General features: G+C 45.8%; 1 protein-coding gene across 2 annotated transcripts in view; it reads left to right on the top strand.

The window, feature by feature from the left end:
- Window positions 1-3527: 3527 nt before the first annotated feature.
- Epb41l3 (erythrocyte membrane protein band 4.1 like 3) overlaps window positions 3528-12843 on the top strand; it is a 233093-nt gene continuing 223777 nt past the window's right edge. For both annotated transcript variants that reach the window (XM_052750149.1, XM_052750148.1), the window contains exon 1: window positions 3528-3686. The gene's annotated coding sequence lies outside the window, so the exon portion shown is untranslated. The remainder of the gene's footprint in view (window positions 3687-12843) is intronic.

Here is a 12843-nt window from a genome sequence, read left to right as displayed (position 1 = left end):
TAGAAAACAGGAAAGATGAAGACTCAACAAAATCTGTAGATTAAGAGAGAGTAAAGAAACACATCAACTAAATATAATATATGATTCTCTACTTGATTCTGGACCAGAAAGGAAAAAAATTGGCACTGTGAAAGAAAATTGGCAAAATTTGAATGGACTCTATAGATAGTTGGTTGGTGATGTTATCCCAACATTAGTTGGTATTTATGTAAGAGTGTGTCCTGTTTGGGACTATACACTGGAGAATTTGAGGATGGTAGAATCTTAAGTTTGTACTTATTCTTTAGTGGTTAGAAAAAGAATATTGACCACGTGCACCTGCATATCATCTATTTAAGGATACATCGAATCTAAAGTAATAACAATTGATAAAACCGAAAGAGAAAGATACATGATCCCCCATTTTCTACATTTGAAATTATTTTAAAATTTAAAATGAACTGTGAAAATGGGACTTTATTGGTTTTTTAGGGTAATTCTACTTTTTTACAGGAGAAGAAAACATTGAAGGCAAACTAGGACTTCTCTGAAGTTATGAATAAGTAGTACCACACAAAAAGATGGAAAAGGAATTTTTTGGTGTTCTCCTTCTGGTTTTCAGTTTGTTTGTTTGTTTGTTTGTTTGTTTGTTTGTTTGTTTTAAGCAGGTGTCTCTCCATATCCCTGACTGGTTTCCAGCTCAGGAGCCTCCTACCTTAGCCCCACACTGTGCCACCAAGCCTGGTTTGATGAGCTTTAAATGGAAGGAAACTCAGTGTGTATCGGGAGTGTAATGGCCCGATGAGGATGTGTACAAAGGCACAGGTTTCACCATAACAAGTGTAAACAAAAGTGTTTTGCTGAGAGGGTGGGGATGAATATGGTGTTCATACTTTAAGGTCAGAGGCAACATGGAGAGTAAGAGATGGTAAAAGATTATGAAAGAAGAGAGGCTGAAGGAATAGGAGCAGATGTGACCAGAAAAGAACTCACCCAACACAGCTGTTATTTGTATTAAACGGTGTGGAAGGCTCTCTCAACAAGTGACATTGACCCATTTGGGTAACCACCATGGATTATAAACAGAGACAACCAGCACAAAAGCTATTGACACACACATTGCCTTCAATTACGGGGGGCATTCAAGGGTGGTGAAATCCTCAGTCATAAAGAGGACATGGGCAGGATGGGCTCTAGATAAAAGACAGTCTGTTGGCAACCAGCAGCACAAGTTATAGGCGACCTTTGAGCCCTTTAAACACTCCACAGTAATGTTACTACTTGTCGAATGTCCACTGCACGCAGAGCGTCGCAGATGAATTATCTTAATTAATCCCGACACTGGCTCTATCCTGTGGTCACCTGCATCTTCTTTCCATAAATAAGAAAAACGAAGCCTGATGATGTGCCCTCCACGCACACCTACAGGTCACATCCCACAGTGCTGTAGCCCAGATGTAAAGTCATGACTGCTGGCTCCTGGAGTTCCATTCCTAGTCTCAGCTTCAGTGATCGATGTCCCTAAGCTCCAGCAATTTCTGTGGTCAGCTCCTTCACCAGCTGGAACCACTCAGCATTCTAGCACCTGCTAATCTCTCCCGCTATCAACAGGTACTTTGATTTTTCTCTCCTGATTTTCTATTCTACACCAAACATTCTTATTCACATGTCGTTTTAACTCTTCTATGGTTGCAGAAAAAAAAAAAAAAGTTTCCTTAAGCAAGAACTTCCAGGATAGCTGAGAAGCCCCTGGCAGAAACTCCCCCTGCAGAGTCCTAGCACCTCCCCTGTACCAGATGCATGATATTACAACCATCTAGAGCCTGCTTCTCCCTCCACGGAATCAGGTAGTCCCCTGGTGATTAAGTAAACCTGGACTCCAGCTCCTGTAAGCCACACCTTCATTCTGTTCATTGTTTTACCCAATTCAGGTCAAAGTGCACAAGTCTCTAAGGGAACACTTAGCCCAGACTGCTGAAATATCTCAGTTTGGGTGCTTTGCTGCCTGCCTGTGCTACCTGAGATTTTTGGAGCCTAAGAGTCCCTTCTGAGAGTGGTGACAATAAATACTCTCTGTGGGGAGCAAGGGGGTGTTCTCAATCCCTAAGGTGGACTCATGGGGCCTCATGAAACAAAATGTTTACTGTAAATTGAGGAAATCATTGTTACAATATAGCCCAGATTACTTAACCAATATTTGACAGGAAGTCAGCTTGACCGGTGCCAATTGGCCCTAATGCACCCCCTTATATAAGGACCTAACTACTGACGTCTCTTTATAGTCTTTTCCTCCACTTCACTCCACAGAGAATTTCACAAAACATGTGTGCACACTGTAGTTACATTTAACAGTGCCACACCTGCACTCTCAGGCATAGATATTTCCCTAATGGACCATTAAATGTGCTATTTGGACAGTTAATTTTGAAATGTTCTAAACTAATAGGTACTTGGCAATGTAGCACATTCACATAGAGACACCCAAGAGTCAGACATTTCTGGTTGATTGGATGGCTCTTCAGACTTGTGCTCGTTTTTTTTGTTTGTTTGTTTGTTTTGTTTGTTTGTTTTTTTAGAGCTTTTATCCATGGGAAAGCTTGGGAAGGCTTTACCAAATCAGCTTCCCAAAAAGTCACGGTTCCAGGAACTGCTGAGAGGCAGAGCGCATGAGGAATGCACCTGAATGGCCTAGGCAGATTGTGCAGGCTCACTGGGAGTTATGTCTCTAGGGGTAGATGTGGAACCAAAAACGCAGATAACATATGCTTTGTTTACCATCAAAGGCCTAAGGAGTCATACAAAGTACAGGCTGTGTAAATGCACGGCATAGATCATGAGTTTGCTTGCCTGGGACTCTGTAAACCCAAGGTAGAATCTCAAAAGCAAGTCGCCTGAGTTCAGAGCACATGTGGGAGTGGTTTTGTGTGTGCTGGGACCCCAGGAGTTGGAGAAGGAAAAGCGGCAACTCTATACTGCTTGGAGGTGAAACTTCCCCAAGGCATTCCCAAGCCAATGTTTGGCCTACACCCCTTGACTCTTTGCTGCAATAGTGTTAATTCTTTTCCAGAGATTGGAAAAAAAAAAATATATAACGCCACCAACAGAAAACACTTTCCTTGTTCAAACACTTGAGTACACGAAGGGGCATGACTCACAACCTCTTTCCTTCCTCCAGTCTTTACCTACACAGAATTGTATGTGCACTTGTGCGTCTGGATCTGGGTAGGAAAGATTCTTCCATGCTTGCAGAGGCTGCTGGCTAGCAAGCCCAGGAAGGCCCAGCTAAAGACTTTGCGAGCGCGCTCCGTTCAGTGGCCGGTATAGGGCGGGGCCAAGCATGGGGTCCGCCTAGGCGCTAGGCGCAGCCAACTAGCGCGCCCGGAGGGCGGGCCGGTTCGGGCTGAGCAGCACCGGCTGTCACAGGCGCCCAATGCGCGCTGCAGGTGGCAAGTTGGAGGTGCTACCGCCACCGCTGCAGGAGAAGCCCGGGTCTGGCGGCCCCTTGCAGCCTCCGGGAGCCCTTTCCCGCCGCTGAGTCCGAGCTCAGATCCGGAAAAAGCCAAAGGGAACTGCCGCTGCGCAGGGACTAGGGAGCAGCGCTCCATCCCTGTGCCCTTGCACTACTTCGTTTTCTCCGAGGAAGGTTGTGCCTGGGGGCTGGGAACAGGTTCGGAAAGAAGACCGAGAGGAAGGTTTCTGCTATCCAGGTGAGCGCCTTTCCACCCCAGTGTCCCCCCTCCTTCCCCGTAGTTGGGGCCAGTGCAGAGCACGGGTTCCCCCCGTGGGCAGTGGCCGGGGAGAGGAGCCTGCCCTTGGCTGAGGTCGATCGCTGAGAAGCGAGGAAGAGGCTAGGTTGGCCCGGCTGGAGGCTACCTGCCTGCGCCCTCCTGGAATATGTAGGTTCTCCTGAGCGGACAGCCCGAGTCCAGAGACGGGCAGAAAGATATTTTGGAGGTAGCCTGAGGGTATGCACTCTAGCTTGGGCTAGCCCGACTTAGCCCTGTGTTCGCCGCGTTGGAGACGCAGCGAGAGTGGGGCGCGGCTCCTCAGTGATCGCCTTCCCCCGACCCAGAGCGCTGGACCCAGAGAGCTCGCGAATCTCTGTCTCCAGGAGCCAGAGGCTCTGGAGGACGTCATCCCTCTCTGCTCTGGCAACTCCTCCTCCGCCCTCTCGCCTCCACCCCTCGGCACTGGATGCCTAGCCTGCCCATTCGGAGATTCCGTGCCAATGCCAACGCGCGGAGTGGTGGCTGCTGTCACTCTGCTCCCCGCCCTTGCAGGACTTCGGGCGCCTGGGGGTCCGACTCCCTGACCCCCGCCGCCTGGTTGTGAGCCAGAGGCTGGCTAGTTCTCTGCGAGGACTCGCTTTCCAGTGCTCTCTCTATCCCTTCTTCCATGCTGCCCAAACCCTTTGCCCAAAGACGGAATCTTGGAACCTAGATCTTGCCCATCTTGGGCGGAATTGGGAAGCCTCCTAAGAGGACACCAGCCTTGGAGCTGAGGTCAGAACCTTCGTCTCCATCTCAGCACTTCAGCCCGGTGCGGGTGGTCAGTGGTTTGACCTCCGGGTTCCCCGCTCACTGCGTGGAGGGCGCGGAAAACAGAATGAGAGGGTATGATTGCTTTCGTGTGTGTGTGTGTGTGTGTGTGTGTGTGTGTGTGTGTGTGTGTGTGTGTGTGTGTGTGTGTGTACACTCGCGCACCCGTAGGTATCTTCTATTCTCTGGGAGGCAGAGACGCAGGAGTCCTCTTCCCCCTGCCCCGCAGCGCCCCAGGGCTCCTCAGCCCTTTGCAGCCAACTGCGCTCTGCAACTTGGGGCTTCTGGCTCCTCTGCTTGCTCTCAAACTCCGGGTCCCTCCACCTAAGCTCATCTAGGGATTGAAAATCTTTTGGTTTGGAGACTGCGTGATGAGGCGGATTGGGCTGTTGTTCAAAATGCCAGGGAGCGCCCCTCGCCGGACGTTTCGTCTTCACAGGACCGAGCTGTCAGGACCTCAGCTGGGGATATGAGGGCGTCTAGTCACTGGGAAAGCAGAAGTTGAAGGCTCGGAACTCCCTAGGGCGCGCCCCACTCGGAAGGGAGAGCCAGGGGCTTGCCGGCTAGCGCTGAGCGGCGCTCCGCCCGCCGCAAGGGGTGGCAAGGCAAAGCTGCACCGGACGACCAGGCACTCCTGGAGCTGGGATCTGTGAGCAGAACTACGAGTCCGGGTGGCAGGGGCAGGTTCGGAGGTACCCAAGTCACACGCGAAGTTGAGAACCGGGTCTGTAGCGCTCAGTGACCACCTCTGCGGTTTTAGGAGCTGCAGCCACGCGGCGCATTTGCCTGGAGCCGCCTCTAGTGGCTTTCGCTTTCCTTCTACAGAAGGGAAGCCGCCAGGGCTTTCACTCGCCCTGAGCTTCTCCAAGGAAAGCGTAGGTTCAGACAGTAAAATCCTCCTGGAAGCAAGGCAGCCTCCAAAAAACTCTCAAGGGCGCGGGGCATCCACGATCCCACATGTAGCTGAATCTCGAGAGGGTGGGTGGAGTGCCAAGAGGTCCTCAGGGGAATTAAGGTCAACTCAACCCAAAGGAGCAGAGCAGTTGGCCCCCGCCTTGGGTTTTCTCCTAAGCAGACTTGATATAAGGATACCCCCTGCCTCACCCACTCCAGGCTGGTCGACCACCCACGTAATTCTCTGTGAAATGCATTGGATTAAAACTGGGCCAGAAGAGGGCTGAAATCCACGAAATGAATGAAAGTAGAAAGGACTGTAAATCCCTGATCTGATTGTGGTTTAAATCTAAATTCCATTTGAATAGAAACAGACTCTATAATCTAGTAGAGCAGGTCTGCGTGGGCCCCCACTCTCCCGGCACTGCATTTCTTGTGACAGTTACTGGAGGAGCAGTTAAGATTTGCACAGGCCAGGCTGCAACCATGCTGCCTATGGGAGCGGGAAGGTTGGGAGCTGGGTGAAAAAGATTTGGAATAGGAAAGATCCCAGCCCACGCTTGTTCTGAAGTGACCCTGGGGGTCTAGGTCTCAACCTTCCGGTTCGGGACATAAATATTTGTTAGTTGGATCCTTCACAGTTCAAACCTAAGTGACACAGAAGAGTAAAGTCCACTCTTTAGCCATCCTTTCACTTAGGATTTTTGAATGGATTTCTTAAACTAGCTTGTACCCTTAGGGGGAGCATTCTTTGTACTGAGAAGCACAGAAACTATACTTAAAACCTTGACCTCTCGGTCCAGACAATGTTGCTATCCCTTTCACTAGGATGTATGGACGCTGTTAAAGGCATGGCACTTTTGCACACAGTAGGTGCCTAACAAACACCCTCGAACTGATGCTTATAATGAAAAACACTGACCTGGAAAGACATATAATAATTTCTAGGATTAATCAGTATTAAAATAATTTTAAACTATTGTTAATGGTTGTTTTGAGGACCAACGTGCACTCTTTAGTTACATATGTTTAAAACCCGGGACTGGTGAAATTGCTTCAAATGAGAAGGCCCACAGGCTGTTTGATAAAGCGGAAAATAAGACAGAGTTGCTTAAATCTGTCTATAATGGTCCCTGGTTGAATGCCTCTAGAAATGGGTATCTCACTACTTTCAGGTGTATCGTATTCCTTCGTTGACACTGAGTTTGGAGAAGGATGAACACAGCAGTCCACAGGAAGCTTATACTGTATGAGGAGCCACAAAATAAACATGATCTTGATGCTGCCATGTAGATGGGTGGGGAAATGAACTGCTCTCAGCACTGTGAGCAAAAGCCGAGAGACACCAGGAAAGATAGGTCTAGTGGCTTATGTCTTAAGGAGGAAAAGGTCTCTTAAAGGACTATACAGACAAGCAATATGTACTCCAGCTTGTGTCAAAGTTGACCTGTATGTCAATTCCAAAGGCCATGGTCAGCCCTCTGGGAAAATCTGGTGCCGTCTGTGATGCTTCGGATGAGCATGCCTCTCACAGGCTCATGTGTTTGAATACATGGTCCCCAGTTGCTGTAACTGTTCAAGAAGGATTAGGAGGTGTGGCCTGTAGGAGGAGGTGTGTCATTGGGGTGGGCTTTGTGGTTTCAGGAGACTTCGCAGGAGGGGGGAGGTATTCCCAGTGTGCCTCCTCTCTGCCTCCTGCTTACGGATTAAAGTGTGAACTCTCAGCTATTCCTGCTGCCATCATCCTAATTAAATGTTTTCTTTTATGAACTGTCTTGGTTATAGTGTTTTGCTACAAAAACAGAAAAATAATACAACATCTTCATGCCCCTGTTTCTCCAAACCAGAGTCTATATATAGGTTCTTCATATTATCCCAGCCCCAAACAGATCACTGTCTTCACAACATGCTATGTGGTGGCACTTTTTTTTTTTTTTTTGGAAATAAAAAAAGAAAACAAAAGAAAATCAACAGCTGAAAGCGGGTGTGATTTGTGTAGGACTTTTAAAGTGAGGGCAGGCTGGCTGTGAATGGTTCATTAAAAAAGCTCCAGAAAGTGGGATGAGTCACAGTCTAGTCCAGACAGCCACTTCCTCATCCATAAGGAGAATAATAATTCCCCCCTACAACTCTGACTGTAAGAATTAATTTACGACTTTAGAGCTATCTGAGACACTTAGAAGTGTGAGACCTAGCAAAGGATTTTTACCAATGTAGTAAGAACTGCCATTGGAAAGATGGGACTTCTGCAAATGCCACATGTTCCCATCCAGATGTGGAAGTAAAACAATTGATCTTACAGAAGTAGAAAGCAATGGAGTGGGCAGGAAAGGAGGAGGAGGATTGGTCAACAGGTGCAAAAATGCAGTTCTATTGGGCCTTACTTTCTAGAGTTCTGTGACAGAGTAGGGTGACCACAGTTTTTAAAAAAAAAAAATGAGTGGTCATATGTACCAAAATAGTTAGAATTATGAATGCTCCCAACACAAAGCAATGATTAATCTTTGAGTTGGTGAATAATGTCTATTACTGTGCCTTATCTAATTGCTTATTGTGTACATGCATTGAAATATCACACTTTGCCCTGTGAATATGACCAACCATGGTCTGTCAGTTTAAACACAAATACATGAATGAAAAATCTGACTTCAGGAAAGCTGCTAGCTAATGAACTGCAGAGATTGAAAGGCATTGAACCTAAGCTTCACAATTAAGATGGAAAAATCTAGATAGTGAATAGGAAAAGTTTATGAGTTGTCATCCCAACAGGTCATACTTATGGCCAAGGAGAGGAAAATAATTTGTTTTGGCTTTAATGCTGGTTGTGAGGCACATGAGCATTTCTTTCAGGAGAATTTAATGCTTTGATGGTGTTACATAAAGAGCAAGATTGATGTATGCCCAGAATGTGTTCTGACAAGCTAAATGTGTCACAGCCTACAGCTAATGCAAGGGGCAGTATCCTGTGGAAAGAAGTGGAGACATCAGGCTGAAGGAGGCCTGTCTTAGAATGCTGTGTCATGAGGGACTGAACAGTTAACTAGGTGAAAAGCTGTGCTGACCCAGGAAAATGAGTGTGGTGGGGACCATTCGGGGGATGTCAGTCAGGTAGAACACAGGCAAAGAGGTGTGTGCCAGTTCTTCACACTGAGAGTTCTGAAATGTGAGAGAGAGGCGTGGGGAGAGAGAGGGGGACTGTTTCCTTTATGTCTGAAGTGATCGGTATGTCAATACACCCGCCTTTATTAAAAAAAGACCAGACTGATCCAGAATGTGGACTCCTCAATCCTGCCTTGAGCTCATTCTATGTATCTAAGACCTCAGAGTCCCGACCTGTAAAGCGTGTAGAAAGAGGCTTTCTGAGAAGTCAGTAACACACATTCCTGCTATAACATCTAGTTCTAGCCTTGACTTCCCAGGTTAGCTCCCCAGAAATAGGTCACTGGCTTCTAGAATGGGAAGAGAGTCCTAGCTGGGTGCACGATTGCTGGATCTGAATTGTAATGGTGTGGCCTCCATTAGCAATCTAGTCTGGCTTGCTCTCCTAGCTTCCATGTGAATATCTCACCTGGGTGTTCTACATCTCATCCTGTCCACCCCAACTCCAGAATCTTCAGGTCCCAAGTCTACCAGACAGAGACCCAGTCTTCATCTTCCACGGCTTCCTTCCATGCACTACTCCCAATAAACACACACCACAGAGATATCAGTGCCATGCGGCAAAGCCTGCCTCTCCGGTCCTTCCTATCATGATGCTGGCAGGTCTATGTCCAACCTGTGACTCCTGCTTAGACCACAGTGACATTAGTCTAGATCCCATTGACGCTTTGGCAGTACTGTTTTGACTATCTTACACCCTACTCCAAAACTCCTCCTCCTTTTTAGCCTTGTCCTGCATTTAATCTTCTGTGGCAACATGTTCATACTGTCCCGTGGCTCCAAAAGGAGAGCACTAACAACACTCTCCAATGCCCATGCATCCTTCGTTTCATTTCTGTATCATTGTCATACCCACCCCATCATCTCATCGTGTCCATTCTGAGTACCTATCAGTTTTCTAAATCAAACGCGAGCATCACCACCCTTTTGAAGTTTCCCATCTTTTTGGAAAGTCTTTTTTCTATCTTTCCTCTGCTATAGCACTTAACATGCTTTTGTGCCTCACTGCACTTTACCGATAGAGAGCTGAGATTCTATGTCTGTGTTCTTCACCTTGTTGTCCTCCAAGCAGTACCCACTCTAGGGGTTTCTCCTAAGTTCCCATGGAGTAAGTGACTGTCTAGAAATGTTTTAGGAGAGGTGAGGACAAAAGAGCAGGAAGATGTCCCCTACCCATGTTGAGTCAGAATGAAGAAGGAGCCAACCCATCCATGAGTAAACCCTGATAGGCATGGGCCATTATTTAGAAACTTCAAAAACTATCCTCTATCTCATTTGTGTAATTACAGGGATAATTTAAGCTTCAGAAGCTGGAAGAATCTGTCAAACTATTAGCATTCTTCATTGTAGAGAGGAGACTATAGTCATGTGAGCTCCACAGCGCTTTCAAAGGCAGAATAGATATGGGCAGCTAAGATGATAGTGATTGGTCTGAAACAAAAATGGGAAATGCTGGGCATGATGCCCATGAAGTATGGGATGCACCCAGAAATATGGGAGAAGATTCTTAGCTTGGGGGGCTTATAGTTTGTCTCATATCCAGTCATTCTTAGGAAACCTATCATCTGATTCCTGTGATTTACAAAGTAGCATCATGCTTGTGTTTGCTGGCATGTGTGGATGTTGAAATGCTTCTTGTCTAGATGAAATTCTTTATTCCAGTTTTTAGAAAATGAGGATTTCTTGTGATTGCATGCCCTTTTTTAAAGAGTGAAAATATGAAGCCATTTCTCATGTGCATATTAAATGTCTGAAGTCAAGTGGGGAAAATTATTATAAAAAGATTGCTAGTTTCAATATTCTAGCAACAAAAATGCTTGTACACAGTCTTGAATACACAGACCTTCAAACTTGAGTGAATAGTTCTACGGTCATCAAATACCTGTTAACGTTGATGGTGGTTTGGATGAGAATGACCCCCACAGGCTCATCTATTTGAAGGCTTGGTCACCAGGGAGTAGAATTGTTTGAACACTTTAGAGAATTAGGAGGTTTGGTCTTGGAGGAAGTGTGTCATTGGGGGTGGGCTTGGAGGTTTCATAAGCCCATCCCAGGCTCAGTCTCTCCATTCTCCCTCCTCTTCCTCTCTCTCTCCCCTCCCCTCCTCCTTCTCTCTCTTTGTAGATCAGGATATAGCTTTCAGCAACTTTTCGAGCACCATATCTGCCCACCACCATGCTCCCTGCCATGATGGTAATAGACTAAACCTCTGAAACTGTAAGCAAGCCCCAATTAAATGCTTTCTCTTGTAAGAGCTGCCTTAGTCATGGTGTCTCTTCACAGAGTAGAACAGTGACTAAGACAACATGAAGAATAAAGGGGGAAATGACGTGGTCCAGTGTTGAGGCTTTAAATATTGTGGAATTCAGTAACCTTATTATAATGTTAGAATTGTGTACTTAAACCTGTCCTGAGCAATTGCATGGCTCTGAGTGAGTCAAGCTGCTGTATCTATGCATCTGCACTTGATGCGTAGTATCTGTCAAGTGTACATCACTGCAGTGAAATGGAAATGATGCTCTCTGTCCACTCTACACAGACATCTGGTTACACATGTGTGGCTCACACCAGAAAGTCCTCTGTAAGGTCACTGGGTCTCCTGGACTCAACTTCCTCACTGGGAAATAGAAATAACTGAATTTCCCAATTCGCATAGAGGACACAAAAACCAAATGACATCTGATGTGTGGATGCGTTTTATGGGTGATGAAGAGAGACACTCACAGCATTATGATCGCTAGTTTGATGCAAGGTCAGCAGTAGACTACACAGTTCTCTCCACAACCCTTCATAAAACGACAATAGGAAACATTTATGAAATTGACTCTGAGCTCAAGTACAGCCTGAATCCATGACACATAACTACCTTTAAATAAAAAAAAAAAAAAAGCCCAAAGCAACAACAACAACAAAACGTCCATTTCTCTACAAACTGCCACCAGATTCTGCAGAGTTAAATAATAAGATTGGGAGTCTGTTTTGGCTGTGATGGTTTTAATAAGCTGGAGGCCTGATATAATAAAAACAACTGCTCCCACAGAATAAAATACATTTTCTTTCCACCTAACATAGTTGTTTCTTTGAATGTCAGGCACTCCTCTAAGTCTGCCCTGTGCATAAGATAATCTCATACATAAAATGAGGATGGGTAAGCACCCAGGAGTTTACTATGAGGTCATATCCTGATCAACCACTGTAGGTTAAAAATATCCTAAGCTGGCAATGATTTTAATGCGTCTAGCCCGAGGGCATCAGAGCTCAGCAACCGAGGAGCACTGCTTAACTGACTAGAGCGGTGGCTCCTGACCCTGCCTAGTATCTTAGGAGAAGATCATGCCACATCATCATTAGCCCTGAAAAAAAAAAGATAAAAATTCAAACTCTAGTTCCCACTGGCTCCATATCTCTTTGGCCTCAGTAGCAAGGTACACTTCCTAAGTTAAGTTTGCCTACAGACCCTAAGAGGCAGAACCAATAGGGTGATGCAATATTAAAATGAGCAATGTGCACTTATTAGCATGTGAAGCACACACTGGGGTCATATTAACTGCCAGTGTTCCCAAACTGCAGATACTCATGTCTATCTGTGACACATTTCCCAAGTCCTGTGAGCTGCTCTTTCTTCTATAAAGCTGCCTTGGTAGTACCCACCTGCAGAGTTGCTGTAAGAAATAGAAGTACCCATAAGATGACTTAGTATACACTAAGTACTCATATACACTTAGTACACACTCACTACTCATGCAAGCACCACCCCTTTCTGCCATGTGACATATCCCATTGACATTTAATTTGCTATGACAATTCAACATAACAAATTGACTTTCACTTTCAATATTTACATTTAACTCTTTTGATGGTAACTATGTCTACTTACTTTTAGTCATATTCAGAAAAAAAAAAAAAAAACCTTTGGCCCTAGGCAGATACATCTGATAATCCTAGTGCAAAACATTTCTGCATGTCAAAAGCAGGTGACTAATTTTATTGATTCACTCATGCCTGCATGTCCACATCATTCCGTTTGGAAGGGTGAAAATCTCAAGGATTGACTCTCTCTGTGCTACGGCAACTTTGATCTCTCTGATTTTGAGTGTTTAATTGCCAAGTAATTAGATAAACATTTTGTGCTTTAATTTTTTTGAGTGGATGGAGCTAGCCCTATTTTGTTTCTCTAATATAGCCCCAGCTGTCCTGGAACACGTTCTGTAGACTAGGCTGGCCTCAAACTCAGAGATCTGCCTGCCTCTGCCTCCCGAGTTCTGGGATTAAA

This window comes from Peromyscus californicus, unplaced genomic scaffold (assembly GCF_007827085.1).
Source record: "Peromyscus californicus insignis strain IS unplaced genomic scaffold, ASM782708v3 Scaffold_21__1_contigs__length_65335640, whole genome shotgun sequence".
NCBI lineage: Eukaryota > Metazoa > Chordata > Mammalia > Rodentia > Cricetidae > Peromyscus > Peromyscus californicus.
The sequence above is the reverse complement of the archived record's forward strand: the minus strand, read 5'-3'. Positions and strand labels throughout refer to the sequence as shown.